This window comes from Bos grunniens, chromosome 12 (assembly GCF_055505025.1).
Source record: "Bos grunniens cultivar Pamir isolate PY7600 chromosome 12, Bosgru_T2T1.0, whole genome shotgun sequence".
NCBI lineage: Eukaryota > Metazoa > Chordata > Mammalia > Artiodactyla > Bovidae > Bos > Bos grunniens.
In genome coordinates this window covers 52,082,502-52,103,240 of record NC_141176.1, presented here as the reverse complement: position 1 = coordinate 52,103,240, position 20,739 = coordinate 52,082,502, and the positions used below count along the sequence as shown (strand labels likewise).

Genomic DNA, 20,739 nt, shown 5'->3' with positions numbered 1-20,739 from the left:
GGTGGTCTAAAAAATGACAAAATGTTCCAGATAGTGTGCTTTGAAGATAAACATGATATTGCTGACAGAACTTATTCCTAAATTCTTTGGTTCTTCTGTTGATCTTACTTCCTCATAAGAGGTAGTTACCACCCAAGTGTAAAAATAGATGCCATTTTTGGCTTTTCTGAGAAGGTCACTTCTTTCATTTTGACTATATTCATATGGAGCAGATCCCACATAGATAATTTATGGTTAAAATAGAGCATTTAGGAGCTCAGTTTATCTTTTTTATTGAGATGTAATTCATATATTAGTTTTATAAAGATTCAATATTTGTATACATTGCCACATGTATAACGATCTTCACAATAAGTCTGGTTAACATGTCACCTCACGTTGCTGTTGTTCAGTTGCTAAGTTGTGTCCAACTCTTTGCAATTCTATAGACTGCAGCACACCAGGCTCCTCCATCCTCTACTATTCCCCGAGTTTGCTTAGATTCAAGTCCATTGAGTTGGTGATGCTATCTAACCGTCTCATTCTCTGTTGCATCCTCATCTCATATAATTACATTTTTTTTCCTTTTTATGAGAGCTTTTAAGATCTATTCTCTTAGCAACTTTAAAATATACAATTATTAACTACAATCACCATACGCCCATTATATATACCCATGACTTAATTGTTTTGTAACTTTAAGTTTGTACGTTTTGACTTTCTTCACCCATTTCTCCCACCATAGATTGCTTCTGGCAGGCACCAGTGTGCTCTCTGTTTCTATGAGTTCAGGTTTGTTAGATTCCACATATTAGTGAGTTGATACAGTATTTGTCTTTCTCTGTTTGGCATATTTCACTTAGCATAATACTGTTAGTATCAATCCATGTTGTTGCAAATGGCAAGATTTCACTCCTTTTTATGGCCGAATAATATTCCACCATATGGATATGCCATATTTTCCTTATTCATTTATCCCTCAGTTGATACCTGGATTATTTCCATGTCTTGCTATTGTAAATAATGTTGCAATAAACATAGGAGTGTTTATATCTTTTCAAGTTACTATTTTCTCTTTCTTTGGATGAATACTCAGGAGTGAAATTGCTAAGTTGTATGGTAGTTCTATTTTTAATTTTTTGAGTAAACTCCATACTAAGGAAACCATTTTCCTTAGTAACTGTACCAATTTACATTCCCACTAACAGGCTTTCCTTTTCTCTACATCCTTGGCAACACTTGTTTTTTGTGGTATTTTTGATAATAGCCATTTTGACAGGTGTGAGGTGGTATCTCACTGTGGTTTCAATTTGCATTTTAGCAGTTCAGAGTGTTTATAGATGAGGCTAAACATTAACTATCCAGGTATTGCTCATCAGTTCTGTATCTCTCATTAGTCTTAAAGTTTTTAATCCTAGTACTTCCTCAATTACCTTCTTGCTTCAGAATGATCAGTCATTTTGACACCCAGTATCATCTTTCAGTTCTCTTCTGTAGCCCTTCTTCCCTTTCACTTTTTCCACATTCCATATTAAAATTTGCATGGTGGTAAAGGCCATGAATCCATAGACTGCAGCACACCAGGCTCCTCTTGGAGCTAGGCCTTGAATCCTAGCTCTATCACTCACTAGAATGGGACTTTTGCAAACAACCCACCCTGTCAGTTTCCCTGTTCATAGAATGGGGATTATAATGCCAATCTCATAGGATGGTGGGAAAGATGAAATAAGATAATGCAGGTAAAGCACTTGGCAGAGATCTGACATGGGAAAGATACCACCAAATGGTACTTACTGCTGTTTGTCTTTCCTTTTATTTGTCTTTGGATTGTTTCATAGCTTTACCTGAACATCAGTTCAATTGAAGGAGGGAAATTGAAGGGGAATTTTAAAATTAAACAGCAGAACCAAGAGTTTCACAGTAATCTACTGGATATTAATTGAACACAGAAACATAGGCTGCCTCCTCTGAGATATACTGCCTTGAGAAAGAAGGAGATTCTTTCATGGATGTTACCAAAGCCAAACAAAATAATTATTCTTTCTCTCCAGGTATGGGTTTCTGATATCATTTCCATTTCCAGGGGAATTGAACTTAAGTAATTAATAGAATGTTATCTGTATAACACTGTATAAATACCAACAAACAAGTCCCACCAAACCCCCAAAACAGAAAATTCAAGCCCAGTCCTAAGGCACTCATGCTGTTATTCCCTCCACCCCCAACTATCACCAGGCTGGCAGTAGGGTGGGCTGGTGGTAGGAGGAACATGTGCTGCTAACACGTGGTTTCTTCAGGGAAGAGGTCATACTTTGGTTGTGAAGAAGCACTATTTCAGGTCCTGTATTTAGTTTACTACAAAAAAAAAAAAATATGGTGCATTAAAGGAAATAGAACTTAAATGGGGATAAAAACCCATTTAATCAAAGCATTTAATTCTCTAATGAGCATAAAAATGTCCCCTTCCTGGAAATAACTGAAATGAAATAATTGAAACTTTTTGAACATGTTAATTGGCTTTCTCTGCTTGCTTCCTCACAGGCTTACTCAGTGTTCCTGAAAATTCTCAAAGCAACCCTCCTGTATATCTTTAATCTTGCTATTCCTGGACTGGAGTCCCCTCTCTGTACCTCTCCACGAATCCTAAATAGTTCAAGGTCTTGCTGGCATTTCTGTTCCTCCTGAGACCTCTCTTCCTCCTGCTTTACCTTTTCATTGCTCTCTAAATTGTTTCAGTTAAACTTTAAACCATGTAGGAGAGCAAGGACCATGTCTTGTATTTTAAAAGTGCCACATCCCATGTGGTAGCTGGGTGTAGTTCTGGACACACTAGATATAAACTGAATACATTTTGTCTGATGGTTTGAAGACCTGCCTTTTACTTGACCAGAAATTCAGACAAATTTGGCAAGACGTTTATCCCTTTCAAAATGTGATTAATAAGACTTTATGAAAAACTCTGGTCTTGTATGTTTTAAAATTTCCCTGCTCATAGAATTCTCTGAGGCTCATACAAAGCAGCTGTGGATAGTGATCACGAGGTGTACTTTCACAAGCAACAGGAAAAGCAAACAGATGCAGTTGAAACCCATCCGAAAGAGTAAAAGGTGGTGGAAATATCACACTAGGAAATAAATTCATAAACACTGTAGACTTCGCTGTTACCCCTGAAGAATCATCCCAAATATACTAGATAACAACCTCAAATTCCTATGACGCTAAACAAGCAGAGCTTCTGGAAAATAATCCCTTTTGTCTTGCCTGTTTTTCTTGATTAAACAAGAAAAACAACATGGAAATGACTGGCAAGGTAGTGGCCAAAGGAAAAAGGAAAACCCCAAACTCAGAAGGCCACGAGTGTGAGATGACCTTTTCGTTTACTCTCTGCTTTTTATCTGCTGCTGTTTGGGATTCAGGAAAGACAGCTCTTCATGTTGTCTCAGCTGCATCTGCTGTAGCTTTTCTTTCCATTTCTAAAAGTCTCTCAGCAGATTCTATCATCTAAAAAAACAAAACAGCACAAACCCATAGATAACTTCCTCCTGGTTTTAAACCTGCCACATTTTGATGTCAGGAAAGAACAATTCTTTCTTTTTACTCCTCTCTCTTCAATAGTAGCTTTGGATGTGTGCTTGTCTCTTAAAGTTTTCTTATTTCAGGGTATATACGTGATGTTCTTTTTTCAAATCCATGTTAGATAATACAGATAAGGATGGTTTCTACAAATTACTGCATAAATCATTATAGTAGCTACATGAGAGGTTGTTAGATGGATTATTGAAGATGAAACACTATTCTCATCCTCTATTCTCTTGGCAGAAATGGTATTTGTAGAGGCAAGTAGGCTTGGCTTATTCTGTTACAGATTTAATCCTTCTTTTCCTTCTTTCTCCTCTTGCCTTCCATTTCTCCCTCCCTGCTACACTATTCTCAGCCTGCTATGCAGTGATTCTAAAGTATAATGACCTCCCAGTGTCTTCTTAATATTTGCCCACTTCATATAAGAAGCAGGACAGTGGGCCTTGGTTTGCTGCTTTCTTTAATATTGACGTATTTAGCAGCATTTTAGCTTATGGACACAAACTCAGAATTTTTTAAAAATTTGGCTTCTATATTTAGCTCGACTCTTCAGTGTCACATAGATTTTCCACACATTCTAACATGCATTTCCCTCCAGTCCTCACTGAATTAAATCTCACTGCTCTTTAGTTCTCATTGATGGTTCTTTCCAGGAATGGTATCATATTAAATTTTTAAAAATACGTGGGAAATAATTTGACTTTTAGAAGCTATGTTTTGATTTTGAAAGAAAAATGGATGTGATTTTTTAAAAACCCCTTCCCCAACTATTTGAGAAAAATCAGAAAGTAGCAGCTAAGTGGTGGTTACTATGTGCTCCAGTATGTAATGAGGAAAGTAAATAATCACTCCTAAAGGCCCAGGCATTTGCCTCCCATTATAGAGACAAGTGATAAATAATACATTATCTGTAGTACTGTGTCAATAACATTATCAATAATATTAACTAGAATTGTAAACACCCTTGGTGATGATGGTAAACACCCTTGGTGAAACTAGCTTTGATACCCAAATGTAATAAGAACAGGGCAACTAAGGGACTGAAGTATCCATAAACAGGGAATGAGAGAAGGGCCTTGGACTGTTTATTTTGCAGAAGAAGAGATTAAAATGAGATGTGAAAGAGGGAGCAAACTCTGTCCACATTGTTCCTTCAGGCTTGTTGGGTTTGTTGCCTTCTAGAAATAGTCCAGCAAAGGTTGAGCAACTAGACTTCTGGAAAATGACAAACAGAGTTCTTTTCCTGGGTGAGAGCATGGGGGATGGTGTCTGTGGTCTGTGCATGAGATATGGGGAGAGTTCCAAGTTGCTAGTTGACGTAAAGGCAGGATGTTACTGAGATCGCTGATGGTAGTCTGCACTGAGCGTTTCCGATGGCTTAAGGCTGTGAACCCATTTCTTGTTGTGGGTTCCCCTGTCTCCTGTGTACTGTGAGTTGTGAGGTTGAGGTCCCGGGTGGCCAACAGGGAAGTCTGCAAATCTGCACTGGAACACCGGGTAGCAGGGAGAAGCACCCAGCAAGTTGGGGCTGAATATTTGGTTTGGTCAACTCATAAGGGAATTTGTTTATTGACACCAGACTTGCCCTGTTTTTCCACTGGGATCACAAGAGCTTTCCTCTTGTTAACTTTAGAGAAGTTGAGAAGGTGAAGGTCAAAGCATTTGTGCATGGTAAGTTGCTTTAGTCATGTCCGACTCTTTGTGATCCTATGGACTAGCCCACCAGGTCCTCTGTAGGATTCTCCAGGCAAGAATACCAGAGTGGGTTTCCATTTCTTTCTCCACGGGATCTTCCCTACCCAGGGATTGAACCCACATCTCTTATGTTTCCTGCATTCGCAGGCAGGTTCTTTACCACTAGCGCCACCTGGGAATCCTTTGCGGAGGTTGTCAAAGAACACTTATAAAAGCTATAGTTAGTTCGTGTTAGTTGTTCAGCTGTGTCTGACTCTTTCCGACCCCATGGACCCCACCAGGCTCCTCTGTCCATGGAATTCTCCAGGCAAGAATACTGGAGTGTGTGGCCATTTCGTTCTCCAGGGGATCTTCTGACCCAGGGATCAAACCCATCTCTCCCTCACTGCAGGCAGATTCTTTACCCCTGAGCCACCAGGGAAGCCCCTAAAAGCTATAGACCCTTTCGGTAAGCCCTGAGCATGGTGTGAACATCAGTTGGGACCTGTGTGTTGTCTGAGGACCTGACTGTCTTGGAGGCTTTCATTGTTCTGTCACAAGGCATCATAGACATCCTTTCCTGTGATGGTTTTGTTGTAGCTAATAGGAAGAAAAGAAACGGCAAGTGTAAGCTTGGGAGAGTGAGAGAAGTGGTATGAGAAATACATAGATGTACTGAGAGGAAAGGAGTGGAATCAATGTAGGATGAGAATTTGAAACACAGAAATGGGAGAGGAAGAAAAAGAGATGTTCTTTGGATGCTTACAGATCAAAGAACTAGAACTTGAAAAGGAACTTGACTTATAGAGACAAAGCATATTGAATAAGTAAGAGAAGAAGCAATGGAAATAACTTTATCTCTTCTTTCCTATGAAATAGAACTCTCCTTTGTTGAAAGATGTATTATCTGGTCTACTGCCAACCTCCAAGCTCTAGAAGTAGGCACTTGTGATATTCCTTGTTTCAATCTAGGAACCTGGTGGATAAACCATAGTGATAACATACTTAAAGTAAGCTTGATTTTTTAAAAAAATCAGTTAAAGATAGATTTGCATCCAGAATTTTACATTGGTAGAAACCAGAAGGCTTAAGGAATCCAAGAAAAAGAGATTTTGTTTTCATTTAACATCATTTGATTGGAAACACAAGAACCGAGAGGTGGTTTTTAAAAACTCCTAATGACAATAGTAAAATAAGTGTGACTAATGTCCTGGAGTGAAGCCAGAGACCAGTATATGTCCCAGTTTCCTGGGATGAAGGAAGGATGCTCGTATTTGTGGAAAGGGAAAGGGAAGTCATACTTATGGAGTGCCACACACTAGGCTAAACACCTTACATGTTCGATCTCATTTATTCATCACAACCCTGCAATTCAGCATTATTATTGCTGTTTTGCAAAGGAGGAAACTGTGGTTCTGTCACTTAGGAAAACATATATAAGGGCCATAAGTAATTTTTTAAACTATGTCTTTCATTTATTGGGTATCTGGGGTTTGGAGTCAAGTGTAAGGTTTCTATAAACTTGACTTGCAAGGCTGTGAGATTTCTTTTGAGAAATTGTCAGCTCCTCCCTTCTGTGAGAGTATATTGACATCCTACACTCCCTACTGCCACTACTCGGTTGCTACTCATCTCAACTAAGATGGCAAGAAGAGCTGGAAACCTCCAGGTCATGATGTCCTGCCATTCTGAAACTTCACCTGCAGCTTCTGATGGTAACACCTGTTGAAACCTGGTTAAGCCTATAGTTGGACAAGGGGACAACTTACCCATCCTTCTCTTGACTCAGGTTAAGCAGCTCTCACGCTTGTGATGGAGAGTCCCTGCGGAAGCATCTTGGAATTGATGTCTCCCTCCTGGAAAGTCCCATGTCAGGATGTCTTAATGTACTGAATTGTGTCTTCTCCTTCTACCAATTCAAATGTTGAAGCTTCAACTCCCAACATGACTGTATTTGGAGACAGAGCCTCTGAGAAGGTCATAAGGATTAAATGAATCATAAGGGTAGGGATTAATCTAATAGGTCTGGTATCCTTATCTCTCTCTCTCTCTGCCAGTACACAGAGGAGAGGCCATGTGAGGACATGGCAAGAAGATGGCCATCTACAAACCAGGAGGAGACGCATCACTAGAACCAACCTTGGCAACACCATGATCTTGGACTTCTAGCTTCCAGTACTGTGAGAAAATACATATCTGTTGTTTAAGTCACTCAGTCCATGCTATTTTGTTATGGCAACCTGAGATGATTAACATAGATGATTTCTGCCAAAAAACTGTACCTGTGATAAGGGATTGAACACCAGTAGTTTCTTCGGCATGAGGTGCCAGAAAGCACTGTGAGATGGTGGGGTTGTGAGACAAAGAAGGAAGGAAAACCAGTGAAAAGTGTGGTCATGAGTGAACTGGACTATGTGGAATTGGATCTCAGTGTTTCTGGGGAGCTTCTGAAGGATTGTGGAACACATCTCCGAATCCTCTTATTGCAGAGTATTTATCCATCTACTCCTCTCCCCCAGTCATTGAGTGTCCCCCCCACAACCCCAGAGCAATTTCCAGCCTGCCAAGATCCACAGCCAGCGCAGGCAGAGATGTAGAAAGCCATTTAAGCATGAAGAGTCAAACAGTTATCTCTTGAATAGGCCAAGAGTGACCTTCAAAACGAATGTTAAATTTCCATCTTAAAAAGAAATCACTATACAATGTGTGCAGTAGATACTTCACTCCATCTCTACATACCTTATCCTGGATCCTTTCCAGTCATGAGCTTATCCCATTTCTGCAACTCATCCTCTCCTGAACTGCTCAGGTGTGGAGTAATATTTCCGAATGGAGGAAAAGTCACAAATGTCCTCATGTCAGAATCTCACCATCAAAAATTCCCACTGTGAGTTAAAGAGTTTTGTTTCTGGTAGGATGGTATAGACAAACAGTTGATAAGTGCTAGCCTGAGAAGCTTAATTCAACTGAAATTCTCCTGACGAAGTCCCTGCCACTACCTAGCACTGATTTGACAAATTTCTCACCTTTGGAATTTGCGCTTTATATTAAGGCATTATGCCCAGCAACAGGCTAACTAAGGGCATATTTCAAGGGGAGGGGTGAACAACACAAGGGTGCATTGTTTCCCATTGGCCCCTATTATCAGAGCAAAATGAAGAAGTGCAATTGGTTGTATTTGTTGGGAGAGAGAGATAAGCAGACAAGCAATCCTGGGCTCCTTGATAGAGAGAGGGTAACAGCAGAACTCTGGTTACTACACCCTCTTCCTGCCCATCACTATTGCTGTTCTGCCTTGGACTCCATCCCAAGTGAAGTGTTCTTCCCACTAATTGTTTAATGTGGCTTAGTCATGTTTTCCTCAAAGAAGGCACTTGGCTTGAGTGTATGTGGTGAAAATTTTCTTGCTTTCCACACCTCCCTCCCTTCTTTTCTCACTCGCCTCCTGTTTCTTTCTCTTTGTGTGCTTAGTCGCTCAGTCGTGTCCAACTCTTTGTAACCCCATGGATGGTAGCCTGCCAGGCTCTTCTATCCATGGGGATTCTCCAGGCAAGAATACTGGAGTGAATTGTCATGACCTCCTCCAGGGGATCTTCCCCACCCAGGGATTGAAGCCAGGTCTCCTGCATTGCCAATGGATTCTGTACCCACAGAGCCACAAGTCACATAAAAAATATTGACATTATCTTTAAAAAAAAAATCATACTTGCTCACCATAAAATATCACACAATGCTGAAAAGTATAAAACTGCAATGATTATAAATATCTTCAATTACCTACCAGAAATAACTTATGGTTATTTCAGACACCTTTCTGTATATATTAGAAAGATAGATACATAGAGATATAAATACTTATAAAAAATGGAGTTATTCTCCATATGCTACTTGAAAGTGATATGCATTAAATTTTATCTTGTTAATAATTTAGCCAAAAAAAAGAAGAAACAGAATTAAATGAAGTATTGCTGAAGTTCAGATAAATTTTCACTGTAAGGCAAATTGGTTCTCAAGGTATCTTGCTAAGAGGATACAGAGAATGTAGTCGTTTTTTTTTAAAAACTACAGAATTAAATTTTGGATAGTATCTATTGCTCTGAATATTAGAAAATTAGCACACTTCCCCCCTCCAGCTTTCACCTGGATGCCAGTTTTGAAAATTATTCATATTATAATTTTTCTATTTTCAAGATTTTTGAGATTTACGTTTATGCATAGTTCTATGATGCTGGGAGGGATTGAGGGCAAGAGGAGAAGGGGACGACAGAGGATGAGATGGCTGGATAGCATCACTGACTCGATGGACGTGAGTCTGAGTGAACTCCGGGAGTTGGTGAGGGACAGGGAGGCCTGGCGTGCTGCGATTCATGGGGTCACAAAGAGTTGGACACGACTGAGCGACTGATCTGATCTGATCTGATCTGATGTACACACTGATTTGATGTTTACCACCTGTCTGTTCTTTCCAAAGTAATTTATTTTTGTTCATTTTTATGTTGACTGGATCTTACCTTTCAATATTTAAAAAATCTTTAAATTAAATTAAAATTTTTTTGGGGGGAGCAACTTGCGGGGTCTTAGTTCCCTGACCAGGCATCAAACCTGGGCCCAAGGCAGTGAATGTGGCAAGTCCTAACCATTGGACTGCCAAGGAATTCCCAGTTTTTCATTTTTCTTTCCTTTCAGGTCTTATGGGTTATAGAGTTTCCAAGTTCTTACCCAAACTGACTCTCAAGACTATAAATATTATCTGAAATTGAGAAATTTTGTGGAAAAATTTGGGATCTATCTGATTAGTTACTTGCTTTTTATGCCTAGATTTAAACAATGTTTGTTAATTTTTAATGGCAGCCAGGTACTTTTCCAGGATGTATACTGCCATTGATCATACTGATAATGTTTTTACAACTGCATGTTTTACTCTAATAATTTGTACCTGGAAGGATCTAGTTCAAGGAAATTTATTTATTTTTCTAGGATATCTTTGTACATTTTCTTCTATTCCATTTTTCTGTTCTGTCTTCACAACAATTATGTGTATGTTCATTTTTAAATCTAGCTTCCCTATGTATCACTTTTTCTAGACATTTTAAGTATATTATTCCTCTTTTCTATCTCATTTTGTTTAATTTTCTCAAGACTACTTATTATGTCCCTGAGGATATTTTCAGTTGTTCTTATTCCATTTTCTTAATTTCTTCTTGTGTAGCATCTACCACTGAAATGTTGTTTTCCACTTCCATTTATTTTCTGAGCTCTGCTTTCTTGGATATGATATTCTTCTATAATTTAACAAGCTCTTCTTTGTACTGTTATGATGACTTTGTCTTTTCTATGAGGCCAAGGAGAGCTGTTTGTCTCTTATCTTCATTATCTTTCTTTCCCCTACTCACTCCTCATAACTGAATAGAGCCAGTGGTTTCCTGACACACTGATGCATTTGTGTGTCAGAACTGGGGTTAAGGTGAGACAAGCAAAGTGCCTGGGGTGCAAAATTCAAGAGCAACAGACTTTCAGGGTCTCCCTGGGCTCCTTACTTGCCTCACCTTACTCCTGGCCCTAGTTCGTATGTGCGTGTTTGTGTGTATGTAGAGAATGGGTGTTGGGGGTAACACTGAATGGGTAGCAGTGGTGCAGTAAGTCATGGATACCTGCTGACCGCCTTAGGGTTTCTTGTCTTGGAGACTTTCTCCCTTCCCAAAGTTGACACTCCCTTTTTGCCTAGGGACACAATTTTCCTGTGTTTTTTCCCTATATAGAGAATAGTATAGTGAACAGCAGTCATTTGGATCACAGGCTCACTGTTCTCTGCCCATCACTCTTTCCTCTCCTCCCTCTACTCTGCTTCACTTCTGCCTACTTCCCTTGGGTAAGAGGCTGGATCATCCCATAGAAAAGGTAAGGTGACATGCTTTCACTCTGAGCTCCTTATCCTTTCTCCAGTTTTGTGATATTGCTCTATGACTGTCCGGGACCATTCCCTGCCTCTCTCATCATCTGTTTTCATGTCAAGAACACATGGTTTCAGTTCAAAGATTACTGGCTGTGACCTTCACTTACTGTAGGGGATGCCTTTATCTCACCTAACATCTGAGAAACTGCGCACGTACGCAGCTAACTGACTCAGTCCAGATTGCACAGTGCCTGCAGGTTGGCTCTCGGATGTGTGATTTGTGGTTGTGATACTGCCCATGTTTTGCAGAAGTGGGAGCTTTTCCTCTGTATTTTTAGATATTTTTGTGGGTTTCTCTAGGGTGGCAAGCTGAGAAAAAGGGCTTTTATGCTATATTCAGCAACAGGTGGCACAGGAGTTGCAAGGTAGTTACTGGTTAATTGTGGATGACCTTTAAAAAGAGGCATAGTGTGAAAGGAGATGGGCAGGATCCAGGAAGGGGCACTGTTGTTGTTTAGGCTGTGACTTCCACAAGGTACCAACACTTTGCTTTTGTACAGGCTCCAAGCTGAAATTAGGGACATTGATTAAGAAGGGAGGAAAATTTCTCTTAGCTTTTCATTTTTGTTACAAGGAAGGGGGGATGTGGAGGGCCTTTTCCAAGGCTAGGACTGAAGATTCCAACCACAACTAGTGCGCAAAAGTTGATTACTTCTGCATTGTCATTTCCAGACATAGATACGCTGTTGTGATTCACCCAGTGGGCCAGTCATGTCATATAGTTTGCCCATCGTGGACATGGGGTCTCCTTAGAGCTAGATTGTTGCTTGTCTGGGTCTTTCCCAGGCTCTTCCTTGGACTGCCTAGGCTCTAAACCTAAATAATTTTTTTTTTTATTTTAGCAAAATAGACTAAATTAATTTAGTTTATACTTTTTAGTCATAAGAAGAAAGCAACATACTACCCCAAAGACAATCATATTTAGGAAAAATGTCTTTTCTGAAACTTGATTATTTTTGTTGTTCCATGATAGAGTTAAAAACAGTCTTCTGAGGTTCTTGGGAATTGACCAATGGGCATTTTCAGGGCTGATTGTAGCATCTCCTTTTCTGAGCCTTGTTAGAAAAGTTTAAATAGGAATAAGTTAGCCTAGTTTGAAATCATTACTGTCCGGAAGAATGTAGGTTTTTAGACAACTTCTTGAGATTATTTCCAGATCTATGATTCAATGGTAAGTACTCCCCAAGTTTTCCAATGTAAAATTACTATTTATAGAAAAACCAAGAAAGAAGGAGTTATGGTAGATAATTTCTTGTAATATTTTTGGTGATCCTAGACCAAGTCCTTTAAAAATTTTTTTTAGCAATTCATTTGACACACTAAGTGCACAAATCTTTTATTTTTCTGTTAAATACATTGGTCTCACTTATAAAACATGATCAGTGGTATTCATAAGCTCTCAGATAATTCTGTCATGTAAATAAATAACCTTTCCTTTAGGTTTGAGACTGTAAAGAATCTGCCTGCCATGCAGGAGACCCAAGTCAGGAAGATCCCCTGAGAAGGGAATGGCTACCCACTCCAATATTCTTGCCTGGAGAGTCAGTCCCGTGGACAGAGGAGCCTGGTGGGCTACAGTCCATGGATCTCAAAGAGTCGGACACAACGAAGTGGCTGACATTTTCACTTTCTTTTTTTCCATTCTTGAATAAATTGCCTTTAAGTGTTCATCTAGATTTACAGTCTTTTGAGTCAGTACATTATTGAGATCATCTGTGGATTTAGTTTATATTCCCCATTTTCTCTTTTTTGAATATATTAATATTTAGTTTCAGTGTGCATCATATCTGCTTAATTTTAGTTTTGAATAGATGTAGTAATAACATTTTTGAGATTTACTGTTCATTTCTTTTTTAAATATAAAATTTAAACATGCATTTTCTTTCATAAGGAATCACATCTTGTGCTTCTGAGTGATTTCCCCCCTGCCCCCATTCCTCCCCACTTCTTTCTATTGTCATCCATTACTTCTGTCTACATCCCTTCTCTGAATCAGCATTTGTTTATTTGGGAGTGTGAAAGTGAAAGCGTCAGTTGCTCAGTTGTGTCTGACTCTTTGTGATCCCATGGACTGTAGCCCATCAGGCTCCTCTGTCCATGAAATTCTCCAGGCAGGAAAACTACAGTGGGTTGCTATTCCCTTCTCCAGGGGATCTTCCCAACCCAGGGATTGAACCCAGGTCTCTTGCATTGCAAGCAGAGTCTCTACTGCCTGAGCCACCCTTGAAGTAGTTGTATATAATTAATTGCTTTGCTGCTGATGGGATTGACCACATGGCTCCCAAATTTGATGTTGCAGTGGGCCAACACTTTTGATATAATCCAGACAGTACTATGAAACTGATAATATTAGGTGAAGCAATGGAGAAAAGGATCAGTACATGTAAAAGAATCAATTTTTGCGGGTTCTAATCATCTTGCTTTTATTTTCTTTTATCACTCTGCTTCTTTCTTTTTCCTTTCCCATAGGCTACTTTGATCATGATATTTTTTATGGCTCCTCTTTCCCATAATCTGTTCTCAACTAGGATGATTGCCTAGCACCGAGTAAGAAATTTTCTCCTGTGAGCCTTCTCTCTCATCAAGCTCAACTTTCATTCTTCTCAGGAGATGGATTACAGAAGGAGCAGATTTAAAATTCACTGCCTGCTCATGAATAAACATGGTAAAGAGAGCTGTTGAGGTAAAGTTATATTACAAAGTATTTGTTTAAAAAACTCATCCTTTTGTTCTCATGGAATTTCTCTCTTAAATTCACTTTGGCAAATAATAACAACCATAAAAAATAAATACACCCAAAGGCCTTAATAAAAAGGGAGAACAAATGCACAGCATTTTATGTCATGAAAATAATAGCTCTGGGAAGTCCACTGGAATGTCCACTGCTTCAGCCTGACCTTGGCTGTTGGATTTCCAATGTTTCCCCTCAAGTTCTAGATGAACTGTGAGTGCATGCGTGCACGCAAGCTCACGTGTGCCTGAAACACATCTGCTGACTAGAAGTTGGTGTATTGAGATTTCGTGATGGTTTTTGTTCATCAAAGTGCTTATTTAAGACAAATGAAGTTAATGACAGTCCACTCACCTCTCATTCTGCCCTCCTCCTCAATCTTTATTTCCTGGGTAATAGGAACTTGTTCTTCCCGAACAGTTTTGCTGCAATTGGGAACTATGGCCACTTGATGTGAAGAGCTGACTCATTGGAAAAGACCCTGATGCTGGGAAAGATTGAAGGTAAAAGGAGAAGGGGGCAGCAGAGGATGAGAGGGTTGGATGGCATCCCTGACTCAATGGACATAAGTTGGAGCAAACTCCAGGAGATGGTGAAGGACAGGGAAGCCTGGCATGCTGCTGTCTATGAGGCTGCAGAGAGCTGGACACAACTTGATGGTTGAACGACAGCAACTATACTAATGTGTGTTTGGAAGCCATTTTATTATTTTTAAAGTGTTTTTTAAAGTGTCTTTCTACCCTTTTTATTCCCACTAGACTTTGAAAGAGTCTTAAAGAGCATTGCCACTATCTGCATTTATAATCACCAGTATTTTTAAGCTTTTTTTTTTTTATTAGAACACTTGACTGGGCTCTTTGGTTGTTACCAAAAAATAGTGGAAGTAGCCATTCATTTTCTTAATGTGCCAAATGTTCTAGTCCAAGCTAAATATCATGGCTGGGATAGATTAAGGGAGAAGGACTTCTTTTTTTTCTTACTTGGTATTTCTTATATATTTAAAAACATATTTATTAATTATAATTGGAGGCTAATTACAATATTGTGGTGGTTTTTACCATACATTGACATGAATCAGCCACGGGTGTACATGTGTCCCCCCTGCCCCGAACCCCTCTCCCACCTCCCTCCCCATTTCATTCCTCTGGTTGTCCCAGTGCACTGGCTTTGAGTGCCCTGTTTCATGCACTGAGCTTGGGCTGGTCATCTATTTCACATATGGTAATATACATGCTTCAATGCTATTCTAGAGGAGGACATAGAATTCTGAGAAGCAGGCAGGGTTCCTTGTCTTTGCACAGACTGGACCAGGAGTCCAAAGACTTGCCTTTTAATTTGTCTCTGACACTAACTAGGTGTCTTCATACCGCTTCACCTTTTGGAATCTTTGTCTCTTTGTTGACTAGGTTAGTTTTAGAGGAGAACTGCTTCAATCTTGTTTTTCTCCTGCTTTCAAGCCTCTCCCCAGCTTGTTGAATTAAAGTCCAACTCTGTGCTTGGCATCCGTGGCCCAGAGCCTGCCTTCCCGACCGGGTCTGCTGTGAAGCTACGGCAGGCACCTACTCTGTCGTGGGTGGCGTGGTTCCCTAGGGCTCCCCTGGCTCTTTCGTCTCAGCCTGGCCTGATTGTCCTTCTCACTCTGCCGTGTTCTCCTACAGTGCACACACTGCTTTCCACCCAGCAGCTGAAGGCAGAAGCCTAGCTGTTCGTTTTTACATTCCCTCAGCATCCCTCACCAGTTGATCCTTTGCCACTCCATCCTATTAATTTCTTCTGCTTAAAATCTTTTCATGCATTTCCTCTGTATTCCATGTGCTAGGTTGAGTCTCCTTTGTATTGTACCTCAATTGTTGCCATAACTCCTAATGCTTTTTGCTTCAGTTCTTCCCTTTAAATCTGTTCTCCATTCTGCTGGCCAGGTGATCTTTGTAAAATGCAGTTACAGTCCTGCATGCAGTCCTTCAGTGCGTTTCCATTAGTCTATGGAAAGTAACCAAAAGCTTTTCACAGCCCACTTTGTATTGTGGTTACATGTGCCTTTGCTTTGTCTTGCCTCTTGATTATGAGCTATCAGAGAGTGGGGCCTATGCATTACTCAGCTTTTTATTTCCCAAAGCTTCTAGCAGAGCAGCTCACATTCTAGTAGGTGTTTGCTGCATGCGTGTTATGTGATTCTATCAAATAGAACTGATATTATCTATTGTATCTTTCTCAAATCCGAAATATTGTATGGAAGACTTTCGGTAAAATTAAATGGATCCATCCTCAGCAATTAAAAAAAAAAAGCCTGCATGAGTCACATAATCATAAGTCCATCCGAAAACTTTTTCTTTCTATGAATAAAAACTCATCTTTATGTAAATGATGTTCCAGTCATGATGAACTGTTGCAAATCTCAGAAACAATGACGGAGCTCTCCAGATAAAAGTCCAAAGAAGGTGAAGCTGGGATGCAGTCTGTCTTTGGAGCTCTCAGCAGCAAATAGGGTGGCAGGACTTGATGAGAGCACTGTGCTAAGTGATCCTTAAGGACTCAGCAGACTATAGGGCTCCCTACCGACAGCCAGCAAGCCCTTAATGGGCATCCCAGAGGGGCTTAATCTTCCATGTGCTGTACTCAGACACAGTCATGTCCGACTCTTTGTGACCCCATGGACTGTTGCCCGCCATACCGTCTATACCGCCACTCAAGAACCTTTGCTCTTGGCTAAGATTACTTGGTAAATCTGCAAAGTTGATTGGCCCACAGCCAGAGTTCAAATATTCTCTTTCTCATCAGTTTTTCCTTTTACATCTCCCAGGCATGGATAAAAGCTGAGATGGGCCGGCTTGAGTCCTGGTCCACTTTAAGCATTATTTCACCAGAAAAAACAACTCACCGTTGCCCCTCTTAAAGAGATAAAAACTCCCCTGCTTAGAATTCTGTGACTCATGCCACTTGGACACAACTACATTCTTTCTAGGGCGGAAACCCTGAATTCAAGTGCAGCTGGCCAAGTTGGGGAAGAACTTTAAGCTGTTTCTGGGAAAGAACTTAAGTCTTCTTACTGATGATGAGAAACAGTTTTTAGTCTTTGTGAAGAGTTAGAAGCAGTATGCTGTTGAATAATAACCTCGGGGCCAGCCAAAGAATGTTTGAGTGGTGTTTTGATTACCATTAAGTTTTTTCTTTTTTAGTGTAACCTACTAAGTTTCTGAATTCTTGTGATAAATGTAATTCTGGAGAAGCATCAAAGGGGAAGGAAGTACAGATGGGAGTGAAAACAGGGAAGGGTTACCAGATATTTGTAATAGCAAAGTGTCTTTTTGCTAAATAGTTTTGTAGCTAAAGCCACAATTTTCTGTGTAGTTGGGGATAGATGCCATATTTTCTTCCTATATGGCGGGATCTAAGCTAGCACTCAGCCCACTTGATAGACCTCACATAAACCCTGCAAGATGAACAAACTCTAACTGCCAAACAGAATCTACATTTGCCTCAGAGACCGATGAGTATTTATTCAGTGCCCCTAGTAGAATTACTTAGGGACTAAAATAAAGCTGTGACAAAGCAGGAAAGGCACAGCAGTGAGAAATGCAGTGTTTAACAGAAGGGATGTTGACAAAACAGGACTGATGCTAAACTCCCTTGGGCAAGTAATCATCTCTTCGAGCCTTTCTAAATCACGGAAGTGTGTTGTGAGTTTTTTCTGGTCTGCATGTTTTCTATAGTCTGCTGAGGCCTTGAGGATCGCTTAGCACAATGCTCTCATCCAGGGTAAAGGGGATCTAAAATGAATGTCATTCAGCCTTATTATCTAACCACAAACTTTGTGCCTTGGACCTGGAGACTCCTGAGTGCCTGCTATGGTTGAAGGTCCCAGGGGGCAACAGTTCAGTAGCTAACTGAGGCTTTCTTTTGTGTACATCTTGCCAAAATCCCTTAAGAGCATCTTTACCGCCGGGCAGTTTTCAGGATGAATCCTTTTCAAGTGTAAAATAAACAGGGGTTTAAAAATCTTCCCTTCTGTTGCAGACAGAATTCCAGCTGTCGGTTTCTTCCTTCCCTCCAGCAAAAACAAAGTGAGTGACTTGTATCCATTTACAGGCCACAGAGTTTCACCTTGGTGCTCCCTTTACTGGTCGGGATGCATTCCTTCTGTTGCATTTCCTGCATCAGCTAGCTTTTCATCTTCCTGCCTCCCTCAGTGTTTCCCCTACTCATTGTAACTCTTCAAGCCCTTAAAAGTTTTCCTATTGCTATCGCTTGCTAATTTTTTTGGTTCATTTCCCCAATATTACCCTTTTCCTGCCAATCCACCATGCTGCCATAGTTACCTTTACAAAACACACCACAAGTTTTATCTGCCTTAAGCCTGCTTAAAACTGGTGATAAGTCCCTACTGTTTCCCAAAGTGTATGGGATAAAGTACCAGCTCCTCGGTGTTGGGGTTTGAGGCAGAAGCTTACTTACCGTTCTTCCTTTCCAGATTCAGAATCAATTGTGTGTTCGACACACAAGCCAGATGGAGATGAAAATGCAGTGTTCGGCTCACTACTGATCATGCTGCACTGGGGCTTGGGCCAGAGGCAGGCTAAAATATAACTTCCTGGAACCTTTGCCTTGAACTTACCCATAAAGTTCAGGAGGAGCTGCTGGAGAACTTCTGGTAGAGGTTTTGACGGGGCCTGGGGACAGCCTCAGGGGTTGAGCAATCAATCACAAGCCTGTTTGCAGGGCTTGCTGAGTCTCTGGAAATAACACTTCCTTAAAATCTGAAACATGTAAAATATCATGTAGGAAACGAGTTGCCAGTCCAGGTTCGATGCACGATGCTGGATGCTTGGGGCTGGTGCACTGGACGGCCCAGAGGGTTGGTATGGGGAGGGAGGAGGGAGGAGGGTTCGGGATGGGGAACACATGTATACCTGTGGCGGATTCATTTTGATATTTGGCAAAACTAATACAATTATGTAAAGATTAAAAATAAAATAAAATTAGAAAAAAAAAAAAAATCTCAGAGGGAGGTCAGCCTATTCAATGTCTGGAAATCCAATAGGCTAGCAACTAAGACACAGTCATACCACAGCCTGATCCTTGAATCCAACCTGCTTTCAGAGTTCCTGATTAGCCCACTTGGAGTTCCTATTTCTTAGCAATGTCTTTACCTGTTTCCCTCTTGGTCCCTGTTCTTGGAATAGGCTGGGATAATGAGATGGGGTTTATCCTCCCGGAAGTTGCTTTAAAATGATGACATCATAGTCTATTTCAGGTGGGAGCATATAGCCTGAAGTACTTGGTGAGGTCTGGGGAAATTTGGTTTCCTCGGTGTTCTAGCTCTTCCTGCCTTCCCATATAATTTCCTTTCAAAATAGAAAAATAAGTTCTTGTGTCCACATAAAGATTGCTGGAAGAAGAAATGGTGAGACTCTGTGGACCTTCCCGTCTCCTATCAGAGGGTGAGCTTGGCCTGAAACGTCTAGGACCTCACTGAAGCAAGATTAAAACACAGTCAACCCACTTTAACTTTGTCATGGTTGGTTCCCCAGACACACGTAAGTGAACTAGATTGAGTCCCAGAACACAGATAGGAAAAATCTGCCAGGCTGCTTTGTTACCACTTACCCAGTACTGTCACCTTCCCAGGAACAAAAGGCCACTCTCACTGCCCAGCATCCTGCTTGTTTTCAACCAGACTCATGTTGTAATGCCTGTCAGTTTCAACACCCCACTTCCCACTACTGATTGCTATTTTAGGCAGAATTCTTGTGGGTGCAAGTTAGAGAAACCCAACTCAAACTAGACTATGGTTAGAAGTATGGAAACCCAAGAGGTGTCTCTGACCTCAGGGTTGGCTGCATCCTGGGACCTAAACTACCTTACGATGAGTTTTTTTTTTTCTCTCCATATCTTGGCTCTTCTCTTTGGTAGTCTTTAGCTTCAGTGTATATTTTTATAACTGCTTCTAGCAGTCAGAGATGACTGAGCAATTGACCCTTTCACTTTCTAGCACCAGAGAAAGAAGACTCTTCTTTTCCCAGAGACCATGTCTCAAATATGATGGAGAAGGCCTGATTAGCCCACTTAGAGTTCCTGTTTCTTAGCAATGTATTTATCTGTTTCCCTCTTGGTCCCTGTTCTTGGAACAGGCTGGGATAATGAGATGGGGTTTATCCTCATGGAAGTTGCTTTAAAATGGTGAAATCACAGTCTTCCACTCATGTGCCTCTCCCTTGCCCAATTTCAATGCCCACATGGATGGGTTGCTCTGAACAACCAAGTACAACCATTGTGCCGTAATTGTGTGTTTATGTGTCTCACTGAGACTCTGTGTTAGACTCAGAGCTACAGCATGGCAAAGAAGATCACAATTTGTCCCTCCCACAAAGTCAGGAGGCCACGGTACAGTCTGGAGTTCATTTGTTTGAAAAGGGAAGGAAAGAGACTCTCTAAGCGCTGCAGCCCCATGGCCGTGTGCCGTGTGCTGTAACCACCAGTGCCAGTGGGGTCACCACCCCATCCATCATACTGAGAAAGGATCCTGGCACAACCACTGGCCCCACTGAGCTTGAAACCTCCCCTGCCGAAGCCTGAGGCTCAGTGTAGCTGTCTCCTGGGAGGTCTGCAGAGATGTGGCCCTGGCCAAACCACCTGCTCTGGCTTTTCATTGCCTGCCCCCCTACCCCAACTGCCAAATTTTCCCAGAGCACTGAGGTTTCTGAATATGGGTTAAGAGCATTCACCGTGACTCTCAGAGATGCATCCAGGTAAGGGTGCTGCACACCGACATGGTTTAGGTTCCAGGTTCTTTTTATAACGTCCCTCCCTTCCTTTTTATAACTGA

General features: G+C 40.9%; 1 long non-coding RNA gene across 2 annotated transcripts; it reads right to left on the bottom strand.

The window, feature by feature from the left end:
- Positions 1–256: 256 nt before the first annotated feature.
- Positions 257–18,505, bottom strand: LOC147361764 (uncharacterized). 2 transcript variants are annotated; one of them, XR_015138234.1, is made up of 3 exons: positions 18,369–18,505; positions 7,002–7,180; positions 257–2,334 (listed from the first exon to the last, which is right to left on the bottom strand). It is a non-coding gene; the product is annotated as an uncharacterized LOC147361764 (long non-coding RNA). The 2 variants fall into 2 exon arrangements; XR_015138235.1 differs by lacking the exon at positions 18,369–18,505 and adding an exon at positions 7,972–8,111.
- Between the last annotated feature and the right edge of the window lie 2,234 nt (positions 18,506–20,739).